The following is a 27906-nucleotide window of genomic DNA, read 5'->3' as shown; positions in this document are numbered from 1 at the left end:
AATACCATCTGTTTTGAATGCTTTCAGCTGAACTAGATACATTTATGAAGTTTTTCTGGTAAAATCACTTAACTGTGTGCAAAACAGTCATGGAAATCAAAGTTTTGGATTAAAATTCAGGTAAAACCAATTATTGTAAGAAGGATCCACAGTAGGGTCCTTTTTTCATACATTCACATAAAAATAACCACTGTACAAGGAGCACTTAAATGACAAGGCTGTTTTTGCAGTTAACAGGACAATAAAACTGAAGTTACAGATTCAGACAATGAAGTTAGTTTAATTCACGACGGTAAGATTTTTATTCCTTGTAATTGAGGTCACAGAGCTAGAAGCAACTTTTTATAAACTGTGACATGTAATGCTGTAGGGCATGGGATCCATGATCAGTTCTTGCTTAGCTACTGTGGTCTTTTTGTGAAGCTGTTCAAATAGTAAAGCTTATGATGACTGACATAAATAAAGATGGTTTTTTATTGGTTATGTAAAGTCCATGACATAAAATGCGACTTATAAAGAACTCTATTTTGAAATTAAATTCAAATTCTACTGCATATATGTTAGAAATTGTTTGTTTAAACTTTTAAATTCTGTTATAAACTATGTGCTTTAATTTAAGTTCCTTTCAGTTCAGTCTAACATCATCTTCCATAAACTACATGCTGAAGTTGTAGATTTTTGTTTGACTGTTCAGTTTCCAAACATTCACTCTACAAACTTATTTTTGATCCAAAGAAATAGTAATGTAAATTTAACCTGAATAAAGTCATAAAGAAAATGCTTCAATTTTAAATCAGTTTGATAAGAGACTATTCAAAGTGCTTAATCTCAGGGATACTTTTGGTATTGACAATTATATGCACACAATTATCTAAACATCTCGCAGCAAAGAATATAGTTATTTTTACAAGAAAATTTTATAGTTTGTCCTGTGATGTTATTGATGGAAAAAATTTGACAGTAAATACTAATGTTAGAAATGCCTTTTGATATTTTTTCATTATAAAAATTAAGAGAAGATATTGTTCTGTGTAAAACAGTGTAAACATTATTTTCATGAGGATAAAAGGAAATGGGTGTCTGTACATCCCAAGAAACAAATGTCCATCTATCTTCTAAGTAATTCTTATACTTCATGTGGATTCAAGAGCTTATTGAACATTATTTCAATGCTTTCTTGCAATTTTACTAGGAGGACATTCCTCATAGTAGATGTTTTGTTCGTATTTTCTTGAATAAGTGTGTTTAGCAGATTTACCTTATGGCTTAATATTTCTCTAGGATATCAGACTTATTAGTCATATACATTTTCAGATAAGTGATGAACAAATAAAGCTTTTATTTTTATTATATCAATGACTCAATACAAAATACATAATTATATTGAAATGTTTTTCAGACTATAAAAAATTTTGTCCTCACCTTCTTTAAGTGCCTGTGAAGTAAAGTTAACTCATGAAACATATTACACAAAATTAGATCTTAATGAACTGGGATTGCTGGTCCAAGTTAATAAATGCAAACTCATCAGACCTCTTGCAGATGTTATCAGAGTTCCTTGGACAATTTTCAATTCAGAATTTTGATTTGATCAGCATGATAATTTTGAGACAGAATCAAAGAATCACAGAATCTCAGAATATGCTGAGTTGGAAGGGACCCGCAAAGATCATTGAGTCCAACTCTTAGCCCTGCACAGGACCATCCCCAAGAGTCACACCATGTGCCCGAGAGTATTATTTAAATGCTTCTTGAACTCTGTCAGGCTTAGTGCTGTGACCACTTCCCTCAGGAGCCTTTCCCAGCACCCAACCACCCTCTAGGCAAAGAACCTTTTTCTAATATGCAACCTGAACCTCCCCTGACACAATTCCAGGCCATTCCCTTGGATCACCACAAAGAGATCAGTACCTGCCCTGCCTCTTCTCCTCATGAGGAAGTTGTAGACTGCAATGAGGCCTCCCCTCAGTCTCCTCCAGGCTGAACAGACCAAGTGACCTCAGCTGCTCCTCTTATGGCTTCCTCTCTGTAGTGGGTTTCTGTGGCTGGGTTTTGGTAGTGAGGGGGCTGCAGGGGTGGCTTCTGTTGGAAGCTGCTAGAAGCTTCCCCTGTCCTGTGGAGCCAATGCCAGCTGGCTCCAGGACGAACTTCCTGACACTGGCCAAGGCTGAGCCAATTAGAAGTAATAGTAATGCCTCTGGGATAACATATTTAAGAACAGAAGATTGTTGAACAGAAGAAATTGCAGCCAGGGAAGAGCAGAGTGAAACATGGGAATAACAACGTAGACACCAAGGTCAGTGCAGAAGGAGGGGGAGAAGATCTCCAGGAGCCAGAACTGAGGCCCCTGCAGCCCGTGGTGCAGACCAGGGTGGAGCAGCTGTGCCCCTGCAGCCCATGGAGGACCATCGGGATGCAGAGACCCATCTGCAGCCCATGGAGGAGCCCATGCTGGAGCAGGTGGATGAAAGAAGCTGTGACCCTGTGGGAGGGCCAGAATGGAGTGGGATCCTGCTGGAGACCTGCAGCCCATGGAGAGGGAAGCCCACACTGGATCAGGTTTTTCCCAGGTAGGACTTGTGGCCCCTGTGGGGGACCCACGTCAGTACAGCTCATTTGTGAAGGACTGCACGCCATGGAGGAGTGACCCACAGGACAGCAGTTTGGGAAGAACTGCTGCCCAAGGGATGGACTCATGCTGGAGGGGTCCATCAAGGACTGTCTCCTGTGGGAGGGACTCCACAGGAGCAGGGGAAGGACTCCTCTCTCTGAGCAGCAGCAGAAACAACAACTGACTGTAACCCCCATCCCCTGCACCACTTGGGGGGAGGAGGGAGAACATGGAAGGAAGGAGGGGTAGGGGGAAGGTGTTTTTAAGACTGTTTTATTTCTCACTCTTTGGTTCTTATCCTGTTAGTAATAAATATAAGTATTACCCCCACTTTGAGTCCTGTTTTGCCTGTGAAGGTAATCTGTCACTGACCTCTCCCAGCTCTTATCTCTACTCATGAATTCTTAGCTGTATTTTTTTCTCTCCTGTCCAGTTGCAGAGGGGAGAGTGAGAGAGCAACTTTAGTGGGCACCTGGTATCTGGCCAGGGTCAACCCACTATACCCTCAAGGCCCTTCACCATCTTCATTACCCTCCTTTGGACACTCTCTAATAGCTTAATGTCTTTCTTATATTGTGGTGTCCAAAACTGCACACAATATTCAAGGTGAGGCTGTACCAGTGCAGAGCAGAGAGGGACAATCAGCTCCCTTAACCAGCTCGCGATGTTAGTAAAGTAATATGTACTTACAAATATAACAGGGGAAACAGAAAAAAAAGAAAAAGCAATACCTGAATTGTCAAAGTGTTTAAATTTCAAGAGGAAAATTCTTTTTTAGTTCTGTTCACGTTTTCTCCCTTTAAATTTTTCAGTGTAACTAACACTGAACTGTGGTCACAAAATCAGTTTTTTCTACTCAATTTTACCAAACTCCAGTGTTTGCTTCCTTCCTCCATTCTCCTTCAGTTCTTTCTCGCTTTGCATGGCCCATGTAAAGTAGGCTAACTTTAAAGAAAATCATGAAAATGAAGAGTTCTTTGAGCTTGCTGAGACAAGCTTTCTTTGTCTACATATTTTCTCATGTTTAAGACCATAGGAACTGCAGGAAATATTGTCCTCCTGCTGCCTATTCAGCTCTCTACTACCTGTCAGCAAGTGGAACTGGTACCATATCATTGCCTGGATATATATATTTTAGGGAATTTTAAGGCTGGCTCATCCCTGCTCTGCACAGTTTTCCTCCTACTTCTTCCAACAGTATGAAGCTGCAGATTTCTTAGACTGAAAGGTGTTTCTTGTATATATAGTATATATTCATACAGTATAAGAATATGAAAATTAACTTGTGTAGTTGTAGCTTTCCACTGTTGCTGTATATATCAGATCCAATATCAGAAAGTATTTTTTATTCTTACAGTTGCTCTCCTTTCAAGACAATAGAATATGGTTATGGATTGACTTATAATGATTTCTTTAGAAGATATGATGTCTATGGTTCTTACTGTCCTTAAAATCATTGACTAGACAACTTTTGAAACACAGCAGAACAAAAGTGTATCTCTTGAAAATTCTTCAGTTTTATATTTACCTTTCTCCTTAATTTTCTGGTTTCATGCTTAATTTTCATTTCTTAATGTATTTAGGAATAGAATGAGCTAGAATGGGAATGTGACATTAGACGGAAGAAACATTTTCCCGTTTCCCTTGTCAGAAAAGCTGAGTGTGACAGTGCTCACGTTTAACAAGAATATACTTGGATAAAACTGAACTTTTTCAAAGTAATCTCTCTTCTTTTTTTTCTTTTTTTTTTTTCCCCCTCCATGATAAGCTCTGACTCAGACTCCTAAGTAGAAGGCAGTGAGCAAATGGGAATTGGACAGATAAGATGCTCTCCTTTCTCAGCAGAAACTTGCTGATGTGGCATCTTCTAGCTACTGAATCTTTATGTATATTTACATGCGCATCATCTTATTTCTACAGCATACTGGCAACTTTGTTATGAAATGAAAAGGAGGTTAGCATACACTTTGTTTGGTCCCATACAAAATAATCTGTCATATTTAGCCTCATGCGGAAGAATGATGGGGAACTGCAGAAAATATATTTTGATTAGTAAATTGTTGAGGGCAGAAACGATCTTTCTGAGTATTTACATCCAATATATTGGAAGCCTCATGGCTATACTCTATATATGGTATATATACAGCAAGTAGTGGACCTTTATGGTAAATATGTATATATAGTATTAAAACTATATATATTTTGTATATAGTTTTAATAGATATATTTATATTAATTTATTACTTGTTTACAGCAGGGTGGCTTGCTCCAAAGGCTGTAAGCTCTTCAGAGTTGGGATTGAATTTCCTATGGCTTGTATATTATAACATTTATAATCCTGGTAAATAATGAAGTATTGTAATTAGTAGCAATTTTTTTGGCGCCATAGTTAGATAGTTTTTCAGATGTACTTAGTTTATTAGGAAATATTATGTATCCCACACCAGAAATGCTTGTGATTATACTGATCTGTTAAAAATAGTCCTGATTAAAAGTACTTGTCTGGGTTTGTCTGAAAATGAAAAACCAATCCTTTTTAAACTGTACCTGTTTTAAATCAATCCCTTTAGCACTGAATGGAGACACCTTTGAAGACACCACAACTTTGACTTTTCACTGCTTGAAAGACAGAAGTACCACTGTTCTGGGTTTATCTGCAAAAGTTAATTGTCTTCCTAGCAGCTGATACAGTGCTGTGTTTTGGATATAGGATGATAATAACGTTGGTAGCACCTTGATGTTTTAGTTGTTGCTGAGCAGTGCTTACCCCACGTTCTGCCAGCAAGGAGGTGGACAAGAAGCCAGGAGGGAGCATGGTCAGGACATAGAATCCCATGGCCAGTATATAAACTAGAGGGAGTTGGCTGGGAGGGGCCATTTGCTTCTCAGGGACAGGCTGAGCATCGATCAGCAGGTGATGAGAAATTGTATTGTGCATTACTCATCTTGGTTTTTACTCCTGTCTCTCTTTTTGTTATCTTCCTTTTCATCAGCATCATTATTGTAATTATTGTTGTTATTATTGTTACATTTTTTTAATTTCAGTTGTTAAACTGCTTTTATCTCAACCCACAGGTTTTACCTTTTTCTGATTCTCCTTCCTATCCCTCTGTGGGAGGAGAGAGGGAAGGGAAGGAGCAAGCAGCTGTGTGGTGCTTAGTTGCCAGCTGTGGTTAAACCACAATACCTAGAAGGCCAAGACTGAAAAGTATCTTGCAACCAACAAATCTTTTCATTTTGATTAAATAAGTAGTGACATTTTTCAGTGATCGTTGTATCACTGTATTTTAAATGACCACTCAGCTTTTTCTGAGTGGTGCAAAAATTACAGTTGAGACAGACTGTTTTGATATGGACACCTGTATGTACCTCTTCTGGTAATGGAGGTAAATTTGGTGTTAAACTTTCCTTTAAACAACACAATAAAGCCTTTGGTAGATATTTTGTCTCTAGAAATTTTGCTTTCCAGATGCAATTCCAAAATATCAAAGTTTGTATTCCTACAAAGGTTTTAGATATGAGAGACACTTATTTTTCAAAGCTTAACAACTCTGCTTTTGGTTACTTTATGTTCTCCATACAAGATGAAAAGATGGACTTAGTTTATTGTCTGTTCCTTCACCATTAGTGTAAAATGCCTTCTTTTGCTTCAGCATTTGACAAACATTTCCAGTGGGTCATCTGATTCTCCTAATCAAATCTTTGTTTCCTTATCTGTTTTTACTTATTGGGATGTCTCCATCTTAAATTTACAAATAAATTGTAAATTAAATGTTTGTGTCAGAAATCACTCTTCAAGAGCCCAAGCTATTTTCATCTAACGTTTTCTATCTGACTTTTGGGTTTTCTAGATTTTTTGCTCTTTCTAATGCTACTGATAACTCCACTGCTTTTTGGAACAAAGTAAATCTCCCCTGTTTATTTTAAGAATGATACTCTTTAAACATAATGCTGATTTCACAAAAAGATCTTTCTTTAGAGTTTGTTTTATAGTACTTTCCAAGGACATGGTATACCTTTGCTCTTTTTAATTCTGTAGCACTTGATATCTATTGCAAAACAATGCCACTCATTCTTTTATGAAATTAGAATTGGACAGCAGTGCTTGTCATCAATTTGCAGAGGTCTCCAAAGGTGTTGTGCACATCTTGTGAACTTTTGTTTCATATTTTCCAAGTTAGCCAAAGATGTCTTACTTTTCTGACCTTTGAAATGGAAGCAAAATGGGAACTGTGACCTTTGTTTCCTTATTTTGTCAGAGATGGCCTCAAATACATAACATTTGAACTTCCAAAATATTCTGCGCCTCTTTTTTCTTTTCATTAGAAACGTCACATTGTAATGTGCTGGTACATGTACAAAAGGACACTTTCAAGAAACTAAAGTCCATTTGTATCAGAGTGAAATCTAAGCAGTTTCTTTCTAGCATTCATCTTGAATGTTGAGAAAAGCAAGTGTATTATTCTTCACACCTTTTTTTTCCTTACTTAATTCTGGCTCACATCCAAATACAAACAAAACAGGAAAAGAGACATATGAAAAATTTAGAAATCTTCATTTCTTATGTTATAAAAGCCGCACCATTTAATTTTTCAACATAAAAAAACTATCCTGTTATATTTATTAATGATTTTGTATACATTTCATTCTTTTACAAGAATACAGATATACTGTTTTACTTCCTTTTATATTTGGGTAGGCAACATCAGGCTGACCACCTTTTCTTACATGACTCTTCATTTTGCTAGAAAATTCCAGTGGGAACTGAGGCAGTATTTTCCTCTCAAAGAAACCATGTCAGCTGCTTCCCACACTATTATTTTTATGTGGCTACTGATTTAATTTCTTCTATGTATTTTATCAAGTGCTAATGCCAGGAGTGGCAGCTGAATTTCTTCTGGTCTTCCTTAAAATTAATAAAGGTATTGCATTTTTGACCTTCCCATCCTCTGTTATCAAGGCACTATTAGAGCACAGATAGTACCTAGAAACAATTGGACTGAAAATTTGGGGAAAACTCCAGTCTTTCTATCTTTTTCCTCCTCTGAATGAAACAACTCCCAAGAGAGGTGGCACCGTGATATTAACTGAAAAAGTACAGGGTAATATTTCACCTCAATGCCAAAATAGAATTGTAATGAAAGTGGCTGGAAGGTACAAAGGCCTAAGAGCAAGAAAAGACAAGCAATAGTGGGATGAAGAAAGGAAGTGATTGGTGATGTCTCCTCAACAATTCTGAGTAGTGCTCATAGGTTGTTTGAGGTGTAGGAGCTTTTCAAATAAAAATGGTTTATTTGCTATTTGACATCACGTTCAGACAGATTATGGAAATAAATGCAGAGAAAGAAAACTGAGGTTTCTTTAGCAGTCATATCAATTGAGGTTTGCCTTACTGCATTTCAATTTATCTTTTCCAGCACAATACTGTTCTTGGTGATCAAGGGCAGTATTCAGTGCTCTATGTATCTTAGAACTCTTATTTTTTATTTTTTTCTTTAATCTTTCATTGATTATTTTTGAAATTATGCTGTTTCCTTACAGATATTTATGTACTATAACTTCAGCTTAATAATTAACTGTTGTTAAAGGACACATTTATTTCATTGCTTGGAGTCTACCATGGACACCTTTGAGTTAGATACTTTCATGAATGTTGCTGTTCTGCAAAAGAAATTCAATGTTTGTATTCAAAAGGCTCTGTCTTACCATTTTTCAGAAATCTATTCCAAAATATAACTGTTGAGAAAAATTTTACTTAAAGGTGTTTTGAACTGTGCTAAGTTGAAGAGCACCCAGAGATTCTTTGTGAAAGGTACTATTAGGATTGTACTGCAGTGCTGCTATAACTCAGCTGGACTTCTCAATATCCTTTTCAAATTCCATTTCAGTATGAAATTATTTTCTTTATTTTTTAGCAATATTCAGACATTTCAGGTTGTATTTGAATAGAGACTTCAAGCTGCTATGTGTACTTAAGTAACAAAAGCAGGTAAATTGTGTATTTTTGTGACCAATGACGTATATCTGTAGAAGTGCCAAAACAAGATTTATTTTAAAAGAGACAGAGGACAACACCGTGTATCAAGATGTAAGTTTCAATTATCTTTTCATAATTCCAAATTCCCTGAAATCAGTGTGGTTTTATTTTTTTTTCAAGCAGTTATCAGGTAAAAGTATTTCTGTCATCTATTTTAAAAATAATACTGTCTGCTTAATGTATCCATCTGCAACCTAAAACATAAAAAAATTTATATTTGTGTATTTTTGTACAATTTAGGTGTGTGTTTATCCACTTTTTGAATACAATAAGTTACAGACAAACACATCAGGATGATTTGCCTTTCAATCTTGCCTTTATTTTGGGAGATAAATTTACTTGTTGCAGCTTCTCAGTTGCCATGTGGTTTTCTTTTGGTTTGGGTTTTTTTTGCATCCTGAGTTATTTGTAATAGTGTTAATTAAATAAGCATATTTAAAATATAAAAATTATGTCAAAAATAGAATGAAGAAATTCATCTGAAGACCCATTAACTGAGGAAAGAACGTTGTGTCCAATCTGTGATATGTGAAACTCAAGCATAAGAGGGTCGATATTTACAAATAAGGTGAGAAATTTACAAATAAGGTGTCTTCAGAAATAAATCCCTATTTATTAATCTGATGGTATATGGAATTCTTACCTTAGTGAATGATCAAAGAGTGAGTGAAAAACTTTGAAGTCTCTTTTGCTATCCAATATAAAGTATTTCTATTTTCAGCACCTGATTTTCTGTTCCAGCACAAAATGCTCTTGCAAATACTCATATCGAACATATAGTTTCACTAGTTATGCCACCCTGTGTTTAATCTTTAACTTAAACAATTCCTTTAAAATCTTCATTACCTGGGGTTACCTTCCTCTCTGGCTCTCCTGATCTCTTTCAAAAGCTGTTTACCCCATAGGTTCATCAGTTATCCCTCTTAGCCTACTGCTGCCTTTATCAGCAAAGACTCAGCTGCAGTGCTTTGTGGAAGCTTCTACTCCCACCTGCAACAGTCAGCAGGAAATACTGCTAAAAAGAATTGTGAAACCTCACTCATTTTACATGTATAACCTGAAGAGAAATTCCTATTGCTGAGAAAAAAAAGGTGTTTGTTGCTTTTATTTCAACAATATTCTCTTCTCTGAGATCCCCTGTATAATCTGAATTATTGCAATCTATATAACACTAAAGAAAGTGCATGGGAGTGTGACGGTGGGGTTTAGTTGTGGGTTTGGGGCTGGTGTTGGTGTTGCTATGAAAAAAGTGGAATTTTCTTTGTTTTCGAGTTTCAGTTCATGTAAGTATCCAAATTAAGGGATAACTGCAATCACACAAGAACTTCTAGATCTCAGCTCTCATATGTGACTACAGGTGCTTGGAGTTGTCTGTTTTGGTCTTGATTTACTGTACAAAATCATAGAATGGTAGAATTGCTTAGGTTGAAAAAGAGCTTTGAGATCATTGAGTCCAACAATTAACCCAGCACAATGAAGTCCACCACTAAACCATGACCCTAAGCGCCACATCTACACACCTTTTAAATAACTCCAGGAATGATGACTACCACTTCCCTGGGCAGCCTGTTCCAATGCTCAACAATGCTTTTGGTACTTGACCCCCTCATCCAGGTTGTCGATGAAGATATTAAACTGGATTCACCTGAATACTGAGCCCTGGGGTACACCACTTGCGAGAGGCCACCAACTGGATTTAACTCTATTCACCACCAATTTCTGAGCCTAGCAATACAGCCAAATTTTTACCTGGCAAATAGTGCACCTGTCCAAGCCATGAGCAGCCACTTTTTCCAGGAAAATGCTATGGGATATGGTATCAAATAATTTACTAAAGCCCAGATAAGACAACACCCTCAGTCTTTCCCTCATCTACTAAGCAGTTCACCTTTCCATAGAAGGAGATCAGGTTAGTCAAGCAGAACTTGCCTTTCATAAACCCATATGTCATCTGGAACCATTATTTGCTTTGGAATCTTACTTTTTCCTCAAAATACAATTTATTTTGTACTCAGACATGATATATATCGAAGCTGCCTTTGACTGCTTCCCTTTGAAATCAGTATCAGTAGGGGTGGCAGAACGAGGACCGTTATTATCTAGATTTCTCTCCATAGCCTGCTGTCTGATTATAGGTAATAGGGGTAAACATCCACTTAATTACTAAGTATATTGCAGCTAAAACCGTCTGGTAACTATAGTTATAAATAGATTCTAGCATATAATTTCATTCCTATTCATGACCTCTCTTGTTTGCTTATTGATGAACATTTGGTTGAATTAAATTTATTTGCAAGCATGTTTGTGATAAGTACATGTTGCACACAGGAACTTAAATAAATATTTGCAAGATATGAGACTTCAGAAAAGATCTTTTATGACCACTTAAGGTTCACCTCTTTCTTCTCAACCAAGTTCTATTTATTTTTATGCTCTAAAATACTGATGCTGAAGTAATTAAATGTCATTATGCACACATCTTTTAACTTGAAAATGTAGCTGTAAACCTGTCGCCATTTCTCTCCTTCTATTGAAGTTCTTTTTTCTCTATCTCCCTTACCCATTCCAAACAACTTTAAGAAATTTTACTTTGAATAACTCAGATAACAAAAACCAAAGATCTCATTTGAACAGCGCATGTGCTTGCCTTCTGTTTTTAAATCCACAATCTAAAAATTAAGGGTGATGCTCCATAAAAATGTCTTTGAGAAAATCACATGTTATGGATTAACAAACTAAACAGTACAACAGAACAAAAAAAAAGCTACAATGTGGTTACACTCATGATGACCGATGTGTTTTCTCAAGAATCCAAGGTCATAAGATTATTGCAACTTTTACACATTTCTAGTTCAATATGAATTCTTATTCATGACATATGAATGTCTTATTGGAAAATTTACTGACATTATTTTTACTACTCTTAAAGTGTAGGCATGGAAAATTCCCATTTTTATGGTTTCCTTTGCCTGGAATGTAAAGTGAGGTATATTGTTGCATTCATTTAAATGGAGGAGGAGATTTGGGTGTTGTGATTTGGTATATTGGTTAGCAAACATACACAGTAGAAGTCAATGTGGTAATTGTAAACTGGGGAAAGACAGAGTTTTCCTAAAGCCCTTGTATCACAATAAGAAAACAAAAATTGTATAAGAATGCCCATCTGTATCATATAGGTACAGGAGAATAGCACTTCAGATTCTTAATATAGAGGCACAAGCAAATTCTGACTCAGCATCTAAAAGCTGCAAGTATAGAGTACAGACAGCTCAAAACAGTGGAATCTAGAAACTGTTCAGATGAGTGTGGGTGGTGGGTTCTCAGGGCTCATCTAGAAAGTTTGTGTGTGAGAATAGAGTGGAGGGAGGTGAAGAACAGGCTAGAACAGCTGGGAGGTGGCTCTGATCTAGCAGAATGAATGTTGTACCTCATCAGATGGCCTGTGTAACAAGCAGACGGTGTGCAATGGAGAGAGAGAGGTGGTTGGAAGTAAATGATTGAGTCTAGAGGGAGTGCTTATTATAGATTTTTGGGTTGGTTAGTTATCTGTTTCTTCTGGTGGTTTAGGGGGTTTTTTATGTCAAAGGAACTGATGTACAGCAAGAAAATGTGTTGGTGCCATATAGAGAGTGGGAGAGAATCCAATCTATTTTTAAAACTTGCATTGTGGTAGGGATGATGGAATACTGCTGCAATCTTCATAAATATTTTGATGGAAAAGCCCTGAACTAGATGGGGGCAGTGAAGTCAGGCAAGATGTACACAAGCTAAAGGACACAATCCTGCTGTGACTCTTCCTTTTGAAATAGCTTGCCTGCATCCTCGTGCAGATGTATAAGATGCTCCAGATCAAAGATGTTTTCACAACACTGAGCCTGCTGATGTCCAGCCTGTCCCTCCTAATTTTCTGTTTCAAAAATCAGCAGGCCAAACACTTCAATGAGATGCTACAGGACCAGAGGTCATAATCCAAACACAGGTTTTGTAATTATAGTTGGATAGCTACAAGTTTCAGGCAGAACCAACCAGAGCATGTGGTGATCCTTCACTTATAGTCTAACAGCAGCCTTCAGGATGCATGACCGGAAGATCCTTTAGTTGCTGTAGGAATTCTGCAGAGGCCTATGACTGCAGAGAGGGAGGGAAGGAGTAGATCTTTTCAGTGGGTTTAGCAGTGTGCCCATTTTAAAACCCTTGTGCATCTGGGGTTCTCTAACACCTTCACACTAGGTTTGTTTGGTGTTGCTGATACTGTGCACATGCACCAGTCATGGATAGATGATCTGATGGTCTTTGTGCCACCTGACATAATCCTGGCTGCTAGAGACTTTCTGCCCCCCAACTGTTTGGCTGTTGACTGGGAAAAGTCACAGAAGTTTCTTTTATTTTTATGACAGAGATGCAGGGTACCTGCACATATACTATCACATACTATCAAACTACTGTCATAGTTTGCACAGTAATCCTTTCCCATTTAACCATAGCTTTTGCATGCACAAGGGAAAACCCTGGTTTTGTAAAGAATACAAATGTTGAAGATGAGAAAAAATAGGAGAACGTTCGAGACAGTGCTAGACTAGGAACAGTCAGTTTAAAGTTTTAGGTAATTAATAAAGTAATACACTGGAGAATACTGCCCTGAAAATTAATGGGCAGTCCAAATGTCGATGAAGCATTCCTTACACAAGGTCATCACAAAGAGACCATCGTGCATGAGTCCATTCCCATTGAGGTCTGTTTTGTGGGCAGATTTCAGAAGCACCTAGTTTGCAACTGATGGAAGCTGAAACTCTGCAGACATACTTTACAAACACTGTGGCTGGACACCTTTTGAGTAAGCATTTTACTTCTATCAAAGTGAAGCCTGATGTTAGAGGTGTGGACCTTTCCCCCTCAGCAATAATTCTGTTTTGATTAGCATTTTTAATCAAAATATTAAATACATGGCTTATGTTCTATGTCTACATGAAGCATTTGTCAGATGACAATTTAAACTGTTAAATGACATTATCAGGGAAGCACTGGAACTCAAAACTAGAAAGTATTACCTTTTATTTAAAAAATAAATTATTTTGATATCTAGTCTTGTGAAGCATTAGAAATTATTATTTCTAATGCAGTGTATTCCTGGAAATCCATTGTACCTATCAAATATATGACCACTTTGTTAATATGACTTTTTTTTTTTTGAAAAGAACGATTGATGATTTCTACTGAAAAAGAAATTAACTTTGTTGCCTTGCAGCTCCCTCTGTTCTATCTGAGATGTCGTCATTGAAATGTTATTATTCAGAACTGAGAAATATTGTGGAGACCTACTGCCTAAGGCTGTGAGGAAGTAGAATGAAAGCTGTTTAATTGAACCTGCTAACAATAACGTTGACTATTCATGTGAAACAGAGGTGTATAATCAGAGGAACCAGGAGAGAGGTGATATATTAATTCTTGGTCCTGGAATGAAGAAGAAGCTCCAGACACAACCATTCTTTTGTTTTGTTTCGTTTTGTTTTGGGGTTTTTTTGGTTTTTTTTTAGTGTGACATTATTTTTCACTGTATAGAGAAAGCAGGCTAACAGACATGTAGTAGAGCAGAATTCTCTTTGAGATTCCTGCAGAAAAAGAAAACCAAAATCACTGTTTTTTTTCTTGGAAAATTATAAAGTAACAGGTCTCACTGATGTATAGTATCTTCCATCCATCCTCTAGCCAGTGTAGTTGCTCAATACAACCTGTAAATCCTGCAAATATAGGCAGGGTCCATCAAGCATCAAACTGCATCTAAAGATTCTCTTTCTAGAGTATGTGGGAGCAATCACACCCGTGACTACATTGTCACGTGAATAAACTTACACAGCTGAATAATGCACGGTCTCAGTCTTGGGTTGCAAAGGAAGTGAAGGCTGAAGTGTCAGGCTCAGCTACCGCGAACTAAAAAGTATTAAGGTAGACTGGGACTGTGCCAGGAAGTATAGCAACCACTGGATTCTGATTGATCCTTCTCTTTGATGGCACACAGGTGTTTCACATACAGGTATCTTGCCTTTCACTTTGAAAGCTGCCACATCATGGTGGCTGCTTCTCAGCTTTTTCACCCCTTCTTTTCATGGGAAGAAAGTTTAATGGGAAGGAAGTAAGCGGTATCTGAGGACTGCCTGGTATCTGAGGACTGCCCAGTGTCTGAGGATTGCCCCAGTGCAATGTGATATCCACTGTACAGTACATGACAAAAGTTCTGTGTTTGTTAATTTTACCAGACTAAATTAGCCCTCTATAACCTCCCAGAGACAGTGTCTTTCAAAGTGAAGGGTAGTCAGTAGTCAGCCACCTTGATACACATCATGGACATTAATATCATGGTTGTCATGGCAACAACATGAAACAAAAATGTGTCTGCAGAATGTGCCAAGACTATACATTTCAAAATTAGAAGGAATTAGTAGAATCCTCAGTAAGTAAAAGGAGAAATACTTAGTTCAATCAATTTAATTTTGTATAATGCAGAATTTATGCAAGTCCCAAACACCACATTATAAACCACACATGAACTCGAACAATTATAGATACCAGTAAAAATTTGATAGTTCAATGTTATATCATGTAATGGAAATGGGATAAGTTTGTAAGTGGTCCACAGTTTTCCTCTGAAATATTGCTGTTGTATTGAAAAGTAGATGATTTGTCCATGGTTAAATATTTGAAGCTGATATTCAATGACATGATAGGTGTATAAACACAGTTTACTGAATCCAAATTAATATGTCAATTGCAAACAATCATGAAATTACAGCTTGGTGTAATTTTTCAAGAAGTTGACATTTTCAATTAAAGGAAAGAATGTCTAAGAGATTAATTCTTCTTTGTTCTTAACTAGCAACCTTGGGAATTTCCAACCAAATCCTTTTGGAAGTGATTACTCTTTACTAATCCGTATTATTAAATATAAGAGAATTTTTCTTTCCTTGGTGAAATCTCATCTCCCCATATTAAAGCAATGAGATGTAGTACATACCACACAACTATTTAAGTACTCAAGTGTTTAGTTTACTGTGCTACAGCTATGAGGATCCAGTTGCTGACTCATATCTTTTTGTTTGCATAAAATTGATCATATATTTGTTTTCTAACAAAATATCGCAGATGAGGAAAGTAACTCTTCTAACAATATCAATACTTCACTGAGGATTGACCTCTTTACATTAAGAATCTGAAAACAGGAAAGGAAAAAGAATAACTGGAAGGCTTTAGGGTTTATGATAACTACAGAACAACAGAAAAAAAATTAGAGGAAATATTCACAGCCCAATAGAACAAACTTCAGGGAACCTCTGTAGCTTGTACTAATAAAAGCATGTAGGAGATGTTTAAAAACTTTCTATTGTTTAAATATAAAGCAGGAGAATATCATATAATATAATATACCATATATGATTCAAGTGGCAGTTCTTAGCAGTCCTTTTTATGAATGGGGACAGTGTGGGCTCTGAATATTGATTTACTGGATTAAAAAAGGAAAGAAAAAACCTCAACTAACATCAAAGCAAAACTAAGATGATACTAGCTGGATACTTGTATGTGTTTTAATGCCAGGCAAGGTATAATGAATACTATATTGGTTTAATTCAGAAGAAAGATAAATGACTATTTCAAAAAGTTATTTATCTCAAAAATAATTGTTCAAACACATATTTCGAAATAACTCCATTAAACTGTTGAAGCTGTTGATGTCTTATAGTCTAATTAAGTATTTAACCATATAAGGAATTACATATAGTACATGGTGTATAGACTTTAAAATCCCGTAAATTATGTCACAGAAATGTATTTGAAAACAGATAAAGCTACTGCAAAAATATATATATTCTCTTCAGTCATTAAAACATCGTGTGTGTATGAATGTGAGAGACTGACCTAGTGTTTAAAATGTCACAGGGTGACATCTGATATCAGATAAGATGAGGCCTTGACTACAGTACCCAGCTCTATGTCATTAGATGATGTCCATAAATGCTGGGAAAAAAAGGAAAGCACAGATAATTGTTAACTGGAGATGTGTCACATACCTCTGGATTACGTATGGCCTGCTCCCATGGTTTAACCTCAGCCAGCAACCAAGCCCCATGCAGCCACTCACTCACTCCCACACCAGTGGGATCAGGGAGAGAATCAGAAGGACAAAAGGTAAAAGACGCATGGGTTGAGATAAAGACAATTTAATAGGGAAATCAAAAGCCGCATACACAAGCAAAGCAAAAGAAGGAATTAACTCACTTCTTCCCATCGGCAGTGAGGTGTTCAGCCATCCCCAGGAGAGCAGGGCCCCATTACGCATAATGTTTACTTGGGAAGACAAACAACGTCTCTCCAAACATCCCACCCAGTTCTTCCTTTTTCCCCCCACTTTATATACCAAGCATGATATCATTTGGTATGGAATATCCCTTTGGTCAGCTGGAATCACCTCTCCCAACTGTGTCTCCTCCAACTTCCAATGTACCCGCAGTCTCCTCACCAGTGTGGCAGTATGAAAAGCAGAAAAGGTCTTGTTTCTGTGTAAGCCCTGCTCAGCAATAATAAAAACATCTCTATATTAGCATCACTGTGTTGAGCACAAATCCAAAACACAGTTCCATACCAGCCACTGTCAAGAAAATCAACTCTACCCCAGCCAAAACCAGTACACCTGCTAGATATTTTAGGTGTGAATGAGAAAGAAACAAAGCACCCCTCTTTCACATATTCTGCAACAGAAGTGACCCAGGAAACTGCTAACTGGCTCTAGACATAGTGAAATTCTGAGATTAGTCTGGGGTAATTTAACCAGCAAGGCCACTAGTTGCTTGCGGGATCATCTAAGTCAGAAAACAACAAATAATAAACAAACTAGCCTCTTGGTAGAGGATATGTGTGAGAAACTGGGTTATTATGTTAATTAGTAGCTTGGATCAACTCAAGTGTGTGTATGCATGGGGAAGGGACAGGTCGAATTTCATGAAGGTGAGGTAATGCCCTATACCACACCCCAGCCCCTGCAAGCCTCATGATGCAACTCCAGAGCAGCTGTAAGTCAAAGGCAGCTTCTTCCTTAATATTTTGGTAGCTTGGAACAGATGGGCTGGATTTTGCTGGGCTGTATGTGTTAGGATGTGCTAAATCAATGCTTTGTGGAATGCTTTATTTTGGTTGTATGTTGCCGTTTAAACTTTTGCCAAGTTCCCTTATTTTCGAAAGTTTACCAGTAAAAGTAGCCCCTGAGAAACTATGTGCAGCTTTTTCTCCTATGCACTCTCTCTTAAAGTGCTAACAGAATTGAGGGCTTTTTTAATAAACTGGAGGATGGATATTGTTGGAACCTTCTATATTTTTAAAGTAAAACCCCTTTGGTGAGTTTGTAGCTCAAGACCTGGGGCCTTACAATGTGTCCCCAAGCATCTGAAGCCATGCAGAAGGCTAAGCCCGAGGTGGAAGAGCAGTACAAAGAGGCCAGGCCGCCTGCTAATTCTGAACCACGTCAACTAGCTTCAAGGAGTGTCCTCCACCACGACCTGTTGCTGGTCACAACTGGGCCATAGACCTTAAATGGTGTGCACATGTTCTGTACCATGTGTGCGTATGTTTGTGCATGTGTGTATGTGTTAAATTGCTATTCACTCACTATACCTGTTCCACTTAGTAAATAAAGCTTGGATTTTTTGTTACTGAGAGCTGTGGTTTTGTTTATGTGCCTGCCTCACCCTGTGTTTCACCATGATATAAAGTTTCCAAGTACATGGTAAAGCCATAGTACATCAGAGAATCATGGGAATATGCTGTCCTCCCTTAGACTATGATTCGAGTTTCACCACAACCAAGAAAAGAAACAGAACTATTCTGTATAGAATTGCATATAATTGTGGAAGAAATTGATGAGGCAATGTTGGTGTTTCTTCAAGGTTAGTCAGAATTTTTAGTCCTTAAGACATGAGGTTTTATTTTATGTACTTACATTTTCAACAATCCTCTTTTTTTTTTTTTTTGCAGGTGTTACTTGAAAAATTTGGTTGAGAAAAAAAAAATTGCAAAATGTATTTTACTGGTGTGATCTGAAACCCCATATGTCAGGATCAATCTCTTTTTTCTGCAGATATCTGATATGTTTCATACCTGTATTGTATCTGTTAATTTAAAACATTTTCAAGGTAGACATTGACAGAAGAGAGAACATTTGCTTTACAATGTTGTAATTAAGTGTCAGTCTCATGAGTTTTATTGAATTGTCTGAAACCATAAACCCTTCATTACTTCAACTATCAGTGTTGCTAATAATATTATGAACCTAAACCTTCTTATCCTGTTTCTGTTTGCTGATATGTTCCATAATTACTGTTGATTCTCTTAATAATATCATACCCTAACTATTAAGACAAAAGAAATTGACAATGACAATGTATTTAATCTATATGAAACAGGGGATAAGAAAGAAAAAAGAACAGAAAGGTAGATAAATTCTCTCATCTATGTAATCTTTTCAGTGCCAAATCAGAAAAAGATCTCTAGATTAAAACTACATGAGGGTAAGCAACAGAGCAATAAGCATGAAATACTACTCATAGGGATCTCACAATATCTGTGAGATTAAAGTATAATCAGAGCTGCAATTCTGTCTTACAGCCTGTGTTTCTAGCTCTCTTCTGCCACAATCTTTGAACCAGTAGGAATAGGTAAAGGAGATCTTTCTCGACTTTAAAAACTCACAAACAAACAAACAAAACCCTGAAAAGTGCTCTCTACTGGAGCCTTCATAGTCTGCCTGGAAAATTTTATCTACAAATAGTGCTTCTTGCTTGAAGATTCCCCTTTCAAAAACAAATGGATAATTGTCTAGTTTGTGTTGTGTATTTTTCTTGAGCCTTTTATTGTTTCCCATACTTTAATTCCCTGTTGTATAACTCAGTCAATGTGTGTTATTCTAATAGCATTAGGGATAATGGAAGTTCAGCACTGTGTTAAAAAGGATTTAACTTGATATTCAGAAATGTTTTGAAAAAACATCTGTCATCAGATCTGCAATGAAAAACTCCATGGAATGTCAAAAGCTGCATGTCTAGAGAAGCCCTGGGTGTCACTAAAAGAGAGTACTAAAAATTCAATTAATGAAATATTACTCAGGTAGATATAAGTGGGTTTGTGTGAATCCAAAGAGGTACAGGATATGTACGTAAACAAATAGCAAGTTGCCGTGAGGAATATTTTGCTCCTAAAGTATGCACGCTGGGACCTATTCCTGCATAATGCCATCAGCTGCAATTCTGGATTTCACTGTCCTAGCAAGGTCATGTAGCACTAGAAATTTTGCCTTTTAAGCATCAGGTAATGACTAAAGTTCTCATCTTGCAATGATGTAGAAAATCTTTTATTACAAGACATTACATTAGTAATTAGTAGCATCCTGAGACTGGGGTCTGCAGGGAATAGAAGAAAGGAAGATGAGAGCTTTAACCAATTTTTAGTATAGTCTTAACAGTTGCATTTATTGTTTTGCAACAGGAGGTGAGCTGTCAGTAGTGGGGTTCCACAGCGCTCCATCTTGGGCCTTGTGCTCTTCAAAATCTTCATAAATAACTTGGACATAGGACTGGAAGGGATACTAAGAAAGTTTGTAGATGATTCAAAACTGAGAGGAGCTGTTGTCTCCCTTGAAAGTAGGGAGACAACCAACCATAATTCAATAAACCATGGTTATGCAGGCCTTGAGAATCCTTTCAAAGCTCTGTCTTTATGTGATCAAACACATTGATGTGACTATTCACTGCTGCATTCAATTATTGAAAATTTAACATGTTGTGTTGCTGTCGGAATCCTGTGAGTTTCTCTTTAGAGCAAGAAACTGATGTGCTGTTGGTTTTCACACAGACTCTCAGTGCTGGTCACATTTTGGGCATAGATGTAAAAGACATACTATTATTCAGGGCTGTTAAAATTTGGACACGTTTGGCTGAGATTGTAAGAAATGATTGAGACCTTGGTTAGAAGCATTGCAGTCTGGAGAAAGGTACTTGTAAGCAAGCAGGCACTGCTTTTGCCACGGGGAATCAAACATAGAGATAGGATGGTTTTAGTTAGACTTAAGGTTGCCATAAGGACTTCAGGCAGTCAATGAATATAACTTGGCAGGAAGTGATTTGACAAAGAGTTAGGAATTGTAGCACTGAATGTTAAACCTGGTACTGCAGGACCAGTTTTTCATGGCATGTAGCTTCAAAGGGAACTTGAGAAGTATTAGAATGAGCTTCTGAAAAGCAGATGACCTTACAGTAAAATTAGTGAGCTACATTGATCCAGGGAAGAATCAGAAGTGCAACAGACTTTTGATTACCATGTCAGATACAGATGAGAATTGCTTGGATTTTCTTTTTGCTATAAAAGACCAGGATACTCCAGTTAGGTGCCCTCAGTGCAGGAACTCTTTGAGGCAATGAAGAGATTGGTAGGCTTTTGAGTGTGCATGAGATGTCAGTTCCCATCTCACCCTCTACTGGCAGCAATACTCTTTGTATTCACATGTAGTCCTCCTCTATACACCTTAATTTTCTGTCTTCTCCTCAAATTCTTCAGTCTTGGTCATTTGCAAAAAAATTGGCCCACTCTTTCAAAAAGTAAATGAACAAACTACCATCATTCTATCCCTCTGCATCTGTAGCCAGAATAGTAGTTCAGATTAGAACTTTTTTGAATAAACTACATACAATTATACAATTCTAGTAATACTAAATCCAGAAATATTTTTTTTTTTCCCCTCACAGTTTGTTTTGGGGCTTTTATTCTTTTTTTTTTCCTCTGGTATGGTATGGTTTAATGTAAGCAGCAGTAATAGGATTTTAACCTACTGTTGTGATAAGCTAAATGACAGCATTATCAAATTTGAAATGTGATTAAATCTTGAAATCTCTTTTAAAACTATTAACCAGGGTGTTATGAATGTGTGCTGAGTTACAAATAAATAGCCCATAAATCTATCCTGAGCTGATTAATATTGTTCTATATATTACAGCTACCACAGAACTCTGCTAAGATTAGGAATTTGCAGCCTTTCATAAACTATTTTTCAGAAGCCTTTTTTTTTTTCCTAGTCAGATGAGCAGTACTTTATAAATACAACTTCTAAAATTTTGACCATTCAATACAGCAGGTATCCACCTGGATGTGATCTGGAATTTACCTTGTGATTTGCTTAATTTCTACATTACAGATAGTGATCAGGCAGCCATCAGCATGATCTTACAGAATTGATTTTATAGACTGGAATGAGTTAAAGATATTATGTTAGCTTTTCTTGATCAATAAGTCCCTGATAACTAAGTTATCTGTGAATATCCTATGTCTCTCTGATGTAAAATGCGTGATCTTACTCTTCTTTCATTAAGTTTCAGTGCAATTGCATAACTGCCACAAAGGGCAAGATAATATGACATATATGGATCCTTAGCAACATCACAGCTAACATCCACAATTTTTGAAGACCCTTTGACTTAGACACGCCTAAGTGCATATCTGAAATTTCTGACTGCTCAAAAATATACTTAATTGGCTTAATCAGACAAAAGTGTAATGCAAATTATTTCCCAACTTAAACCTATTCCAAAATATCCTTACTTTGGTTTTAAACTAAAACTTTAAAAATTGAATGTAATTTTTCAACAATCTTAAAATAAACATTTGCAAGAGTTTATTTTTAGAATGGCTAGAATATTAATGTTTTGATATTAGAGTGGTAATAGCAAGAGAAGAGATTATTAAAACTAAAAGCTATGATTTGAAAAGAGTAAGGTTAAGAATATGGAGGGGGTTAGTAACATTTTTTGAGATTTGTTATAATTTTTATATTTGCTATTTCTTATATTTTGTTTTACTGTACTTTATAACACTGAGGCCTTCTCTGTTGTTCACTCTGTTCCTCCAGGCAAGTAGGCTGGGTGTTAACAAGCGTCTGGGAGGAAGCACAGCCAGAACAGCTGATCCCAACTGACCAAAGGAATGTCCCATACCATGTGACATCATGCTCAGCAAAGAAATTTGGGAAAGAATGATAAAGCAGGGGGACATTCATAATGATTGTGTTTGTCTTCCCAAGTCACCGTTACACATGACAGGGCCTTGCTTTGCTGAGGATGGCTGAACATCTGCCTTCCCATGGGAAGCAGTAAACGAATTCCTTGCTTTGCTTTGCTTGCGTGTGCAGATTTAACTTCACCTACTAAACTCTCTTTATCTCAACTGCAAGTTTTCTCACTTTTGCCCTTGTAATTCTCTTCCCTATCCTATCAGAGGGGAGTGAGCAAGTGGCTGCGTGGGGCTGGCTGACTGCCAGAGTTAAACCACAACAACAGTGCGATTCAACTACAGAGAAAAAGAAATATGTAATACTTCAGGTATTTGCAAGTGAGTTTGACAGAGTTATTTTCACCAAAATTCTAGCTATTTCTGATTCCTGTAGAGCTGGCCATCTTGCACTTGTTATCAGATAGCTTTTTTTAAAAAAAATATTTTAATATTTAGGTGGTGTTTTATATAGTTTAGTATTTATGCATGATTATTAGGAAACATAAAATTATCAGCATCCAAAATATTTAAGGAAATTTTAGAGAAGCGTGAACTGTAAGAATAAAGTATTGCTTTAAATATTTTCAAATGTGTGTATCTGCAACAGTGGGCACAAACCCTCGTAGCGTGGGATGTGGCTAAAAATTGTTTGTTCTATTTACCCACTCTTTAAATAATTCAGAAGCAATTCCAAATAGCTTTCTGGAAATTCTTTAATTCTTCCTGTATCAGCTCTTTAAAAAAAAAAAAAAAAAAAGGCCCTAATGGCTTTTTAAAGCATTTGAAAAACTGCTACAGCTATGGAAATTTCAAATAAGAATTTAAAAAAGAGTACAGTATGACCTCATTAACTATCCCATGGCCAACTGCAGATCTAGAACCTGGGGAAAAAAGTGCATTAATTTAAAATGTGTATATGATTGCTCTAACTACTCAAGCTTAAACCAACCTCTATATTCTCATGAGTTAGTCTTCTTTGGGATTTATTCTAATTGCTTTTTATCAATACATTTTTCTTTCATTTCATTATTCCTTTTATAATTCACAAAGGATATCCCACTCATTAATGAGAATTAGCAAGGCATTGTTAAGATCAAACTCCCTTTTTCTTTTCTGCCCTTTAGCTCAAGGGCAACTACTGCAGGTCTTTCTGATATCCTGGATAGGAGTGAAAGTAATTTATTTCATGCTAAGTTATTCTTCAGTGCCAGAATCCCAATGTCATATGGGGCATTTAGCGACAATCCCGTTCACAGTATTACCAAGAGCATTTAACAGCCCTCTTTTACTGAAGGATTTCTCTCCTAAAGGTTGAAATGTTTCATTGCTGGAAGCAGCACTACAGCTGGTCTACGAGATGAGAGAGATAACCCTGATCTCTGTCCTAAAGTCAATTAAATAAAACCCTGAAGGGCACAGATAACTGAAAGTGGATTTTTGTTTTGTGTGTACAATTTCTTTCAAAACCAACACACATTAATTCTATATTATCAAGAGCAGTACTTGGAATGTAGCTTAGTATGGTAAATCTACTACTGCTTTCAAGCAAAACAGAAGCTTCCGAAGGTTTGTTAATGACCCTTGCTAGACTCTACTACTTTTTCCTCATATTAAAAAAAAAGTATTTAGGACTAAAAATAGAAAGAGTTCTTCCTTTAGGCATAAATTCAAAGTAAAAGAAATTATTTGGATTCACAAATCCATTCATTGTGTTTAGAAATTGATTTAGTTGATACTAAAAAAATGATAAGATACTGCTCAATCCAGTGTGTTCCTTCTTAACGACTTCCCAAGAAGTTTAACTGTGGAGCTTCCCTGTTTGGAGCTTTGTTTGTTCGGGAGTTTATATTTTTAGTCCACCTAAACGTTTTCCCCCCAGTTACCTGGTACTAACCCCTTCCAAGGGACTAAATTCACCTGGCTTTCTCCTATGTGCATGAACATATGCAATCTGCATACAAGTCCAGTAAATTTGTTCCAGTGCAACTTAAATGTCACTCTTCCAAGCAAGTTAGGATGTGCACTTTTTCTGCACATCAGCCATCACAACAACACGTTAATTAAGAGCACAACATAGTCTGCAGATCTCTTTTATGTGCTTTAATTTCCCTATCATCAAATGCAAGGAAGGCACCATTCATTTATTGTTCTGTCTGACAGCACCTCACACGTGGTCATCTATTTTTGAATTTGCAGGTAAACCTTTCTCTTCTGTGATTCATTGAGTTCCATCTGCTATTAAGTTGCCATCACCACACATGTTGCTTTTTTAATTCAAGGATTTGCTAATATGACTCAATTTTTAATATGCACAGTGCATTTCTGTTAATTATAGACTGGCTTTACTGATAAGGACCTAGGTATGCAGAACTAAACTGGCCAACTGAGTCAATAAAAACTAGAACATGAAAATTTGTGCTGATGCTTTTTACATGCCCACACAACTGAATTCTTATCTGAAAGTTGGAATTATTTGGAAAGAGTGAAGTTATGAGTTTCATACAACTGGCACAGAAGAAGTCAAAGGAAATGGTATGGAGAAACAGGTTATTGGTTTCTCTAAATACATCATATCTACCACTGCATCACAACTAGTTAAAACAGAAAAAAATATACCAGCAAAGTAATATAGATGAGATACTGCTCCCTCAGATGTTCAGGAATTTTTCAGTCTAGTTCAATCTAGTGAGTCTTGGGAAAAGGCAGAAAGAAGAAGTAAACTGTACTGTCACAAGAAAAGAAAATTTTACTAGATAGTAATAAAATGTTTTGGATTATACTGAAAGATAGAGAAAGAAAGCAGTGTATCAAACATGAGGATCCTGGTCTTCTATCTTGTTTCTGAGGGGAATGAAAATATGACCAGCAGTCAAAAACTGAATTTTATTAGACATTTGTTGTCCTTTTGTATCACTAATTCCCAGGAGTTTTTTGTTATTGTACTGAAAAGCTTTCAGTTAATTAAATATATATCTAAGACAACCCTGCTTTCCAACAGATGACTGGGCAATCCTACTTAAATCCTGCTGCTCTTCTGAAAACTCTTATCTAAGGTCATCAAACACTCTCCCTTTTTCAGCAAAAGCAGTATCCCCTGAGGCTGCCCGTTTTCTCCACTACCAAAAATATTTCTTTCTGTCTCAAAATGAGAATTCTAGTGGATAGGCCCTTTTTACCCATAACAGACTTCTGGTATCCAGGAATCATGATCTGAAAACTGTTATTCTAGGACATTAAATGTTTGTGAGGAAACTCAGGTGATGTTAATGCTCCAATCAGGTAAAACACAAATATAAGATTAAAATATCCAACAGTGTTTCTGAACATATTTGAATGTAATAGGCAATCACAAGCAGTAAATCAGATGGTGAGGATCCCACTTCATTCCCGCAATTGAATTAGGTTTCAACTTAGATCCTTTGCCCCTGCAAAGTGCTGAGCTGTCTAATAGATAACATATTGCCCTAATCCATGTCTTGGAATTATGAAATCTGTTGCTCTTAGGGTTGCAACTGCTCTTTAATCTTTATATCAAAATATTTAAACTAAGGTTTGGTTTGGTTTCAAAAGGAAGAAAAAATTGCTACCGAAACTGAAACTTTTGTCAATGTGTCCAAAATTTTATTTGCTGTTAATTGGTGGAATTCACCACCATTTCATATTAAAAAAAAATTATTTCTTATAAATTAAATGTTTTATTTCTTATTTTAAAAATGGACAATGTTGAATTATCTGGCTGTTACTTGTAAGAGTAATACAGGTATTTCTATCATGGGAGACTACAAAAAGTAGTGTATTATGTGGTGCAATGTCCACAGTAAAAGTCAACTTTGAAGTTTTGAAGTTAAACACTTTTTAGACCAAATTAACTGTATCCTCTCATGCAAAAAAAAAAAAATCTTCTATATCCTTAAGACAAAGTACTTCACTGTACACAGGACTTTGGAAATCATGCTTCTTAACACACAGTGATTTTAAAGGATCTGCATAAAATAAAACAATTATTTAATAAGATTATCCAGTATGTCTTCTGATCCAATAAACAGAGTGTGTCAGATTAGGGCAGCAGGCAACAGGTTTGAAATAAACTAGAGGCTACTTTTCCTAAAATAGGACACTTAATCAGCAGAATTGTATCAGCTGGATATTCAAGACACTAAAACATCCAGACAGATGATATAAGGAAGAGGAATATATCAAGCACTAAGTATAAAATAATCAGCCTTGACTGATCAGTTATTACACTTTTTAAATTATTATTCCCTTTTCAAATAATTGCTCCTATTAATACACATTATTGTTTTCAGATACTACTCTTTCTGTCTTAGCCACTTGGTTGTCAGAAGGGATGATTTCAAAAACCTGTCTTCTCGCTGCCAGAAAGTGCTGTGGAAGCTTTATGTTACCTTCCATCATGTACTCATTCAGTGTGTCTGACAACAACAAAAAAATTACACTAGCAGGGACTTTGGAAGTGCACTGAAGCTCCGAGACAAGCCTTTAAAACATTCTTAACCTGATTAAAAATTACTCTGCAATAGCCTAGAGTGACATATGCTTATATTATTTCAATCATGTATCAGACACAACTAGATCGTCATGACAGCATACCTAGGTTATTAAGTTTCTCTCTATTAAGGTCAATTCTTTTTTAGCGGGACCATGGATAAAGAAGCTACACAGAAATGTCTTCTGACTTTGTCATCTGAGAAGGAATGAGAAATATGCATCATTTTCAGTATTTCCAATAAGAAAATGCAATTTCAGTTCTCAAGTTATCTTAGCAAGCACCTGTCAGCGTTTGAGAATACCAGTTGTCACAGAGCAGTGAGTCATATGGTTCATAAGACAGTGTGTTGATGTGCTGTGAAGAGTATCCTCTTGGGCACAGGAAGTATTGTCTCCCATCCTCACTCAGTGCTGCTGCTAATTACAGTCATGGCTGGGAAGGGCACTGGCAGATGCCTCTCTTTAGGTGCTTTACGTGACTTTCACTGTGGTACCTTGGGACAATGTGGAAATGGCAAAAAGTGGAATAATCCATTAATAAAATCAGACATAGTAGGTTATGTTCATATTGGTGTTAAAAGTATAGAAATTTCATTTGATAAGCATTTCCTGATAATGTGAAACAAGTTTATGAGCTTTAGACAGTATAAGAGGCATAAAAAGCAGACTGAAA

This window comes from Manacus vitellinus, unplaced genomic scaffold (assembly GCF_001715985.3).
Source record: "Manacus vitellinus isolate BGI_N305 unplaced genomic scaffold, ASM171598v3 scaffold_17_pilon, whole genome shotgun sequence".
Taxonomy (NCBI): Eukaryota; Metazoa; Chordata; class Aves; order Passeriformes; family Pipridae; genus Manacus; species Manacus vitellinus.
This window is presented reverse-complemented; position numbering follows the sequence as displayed.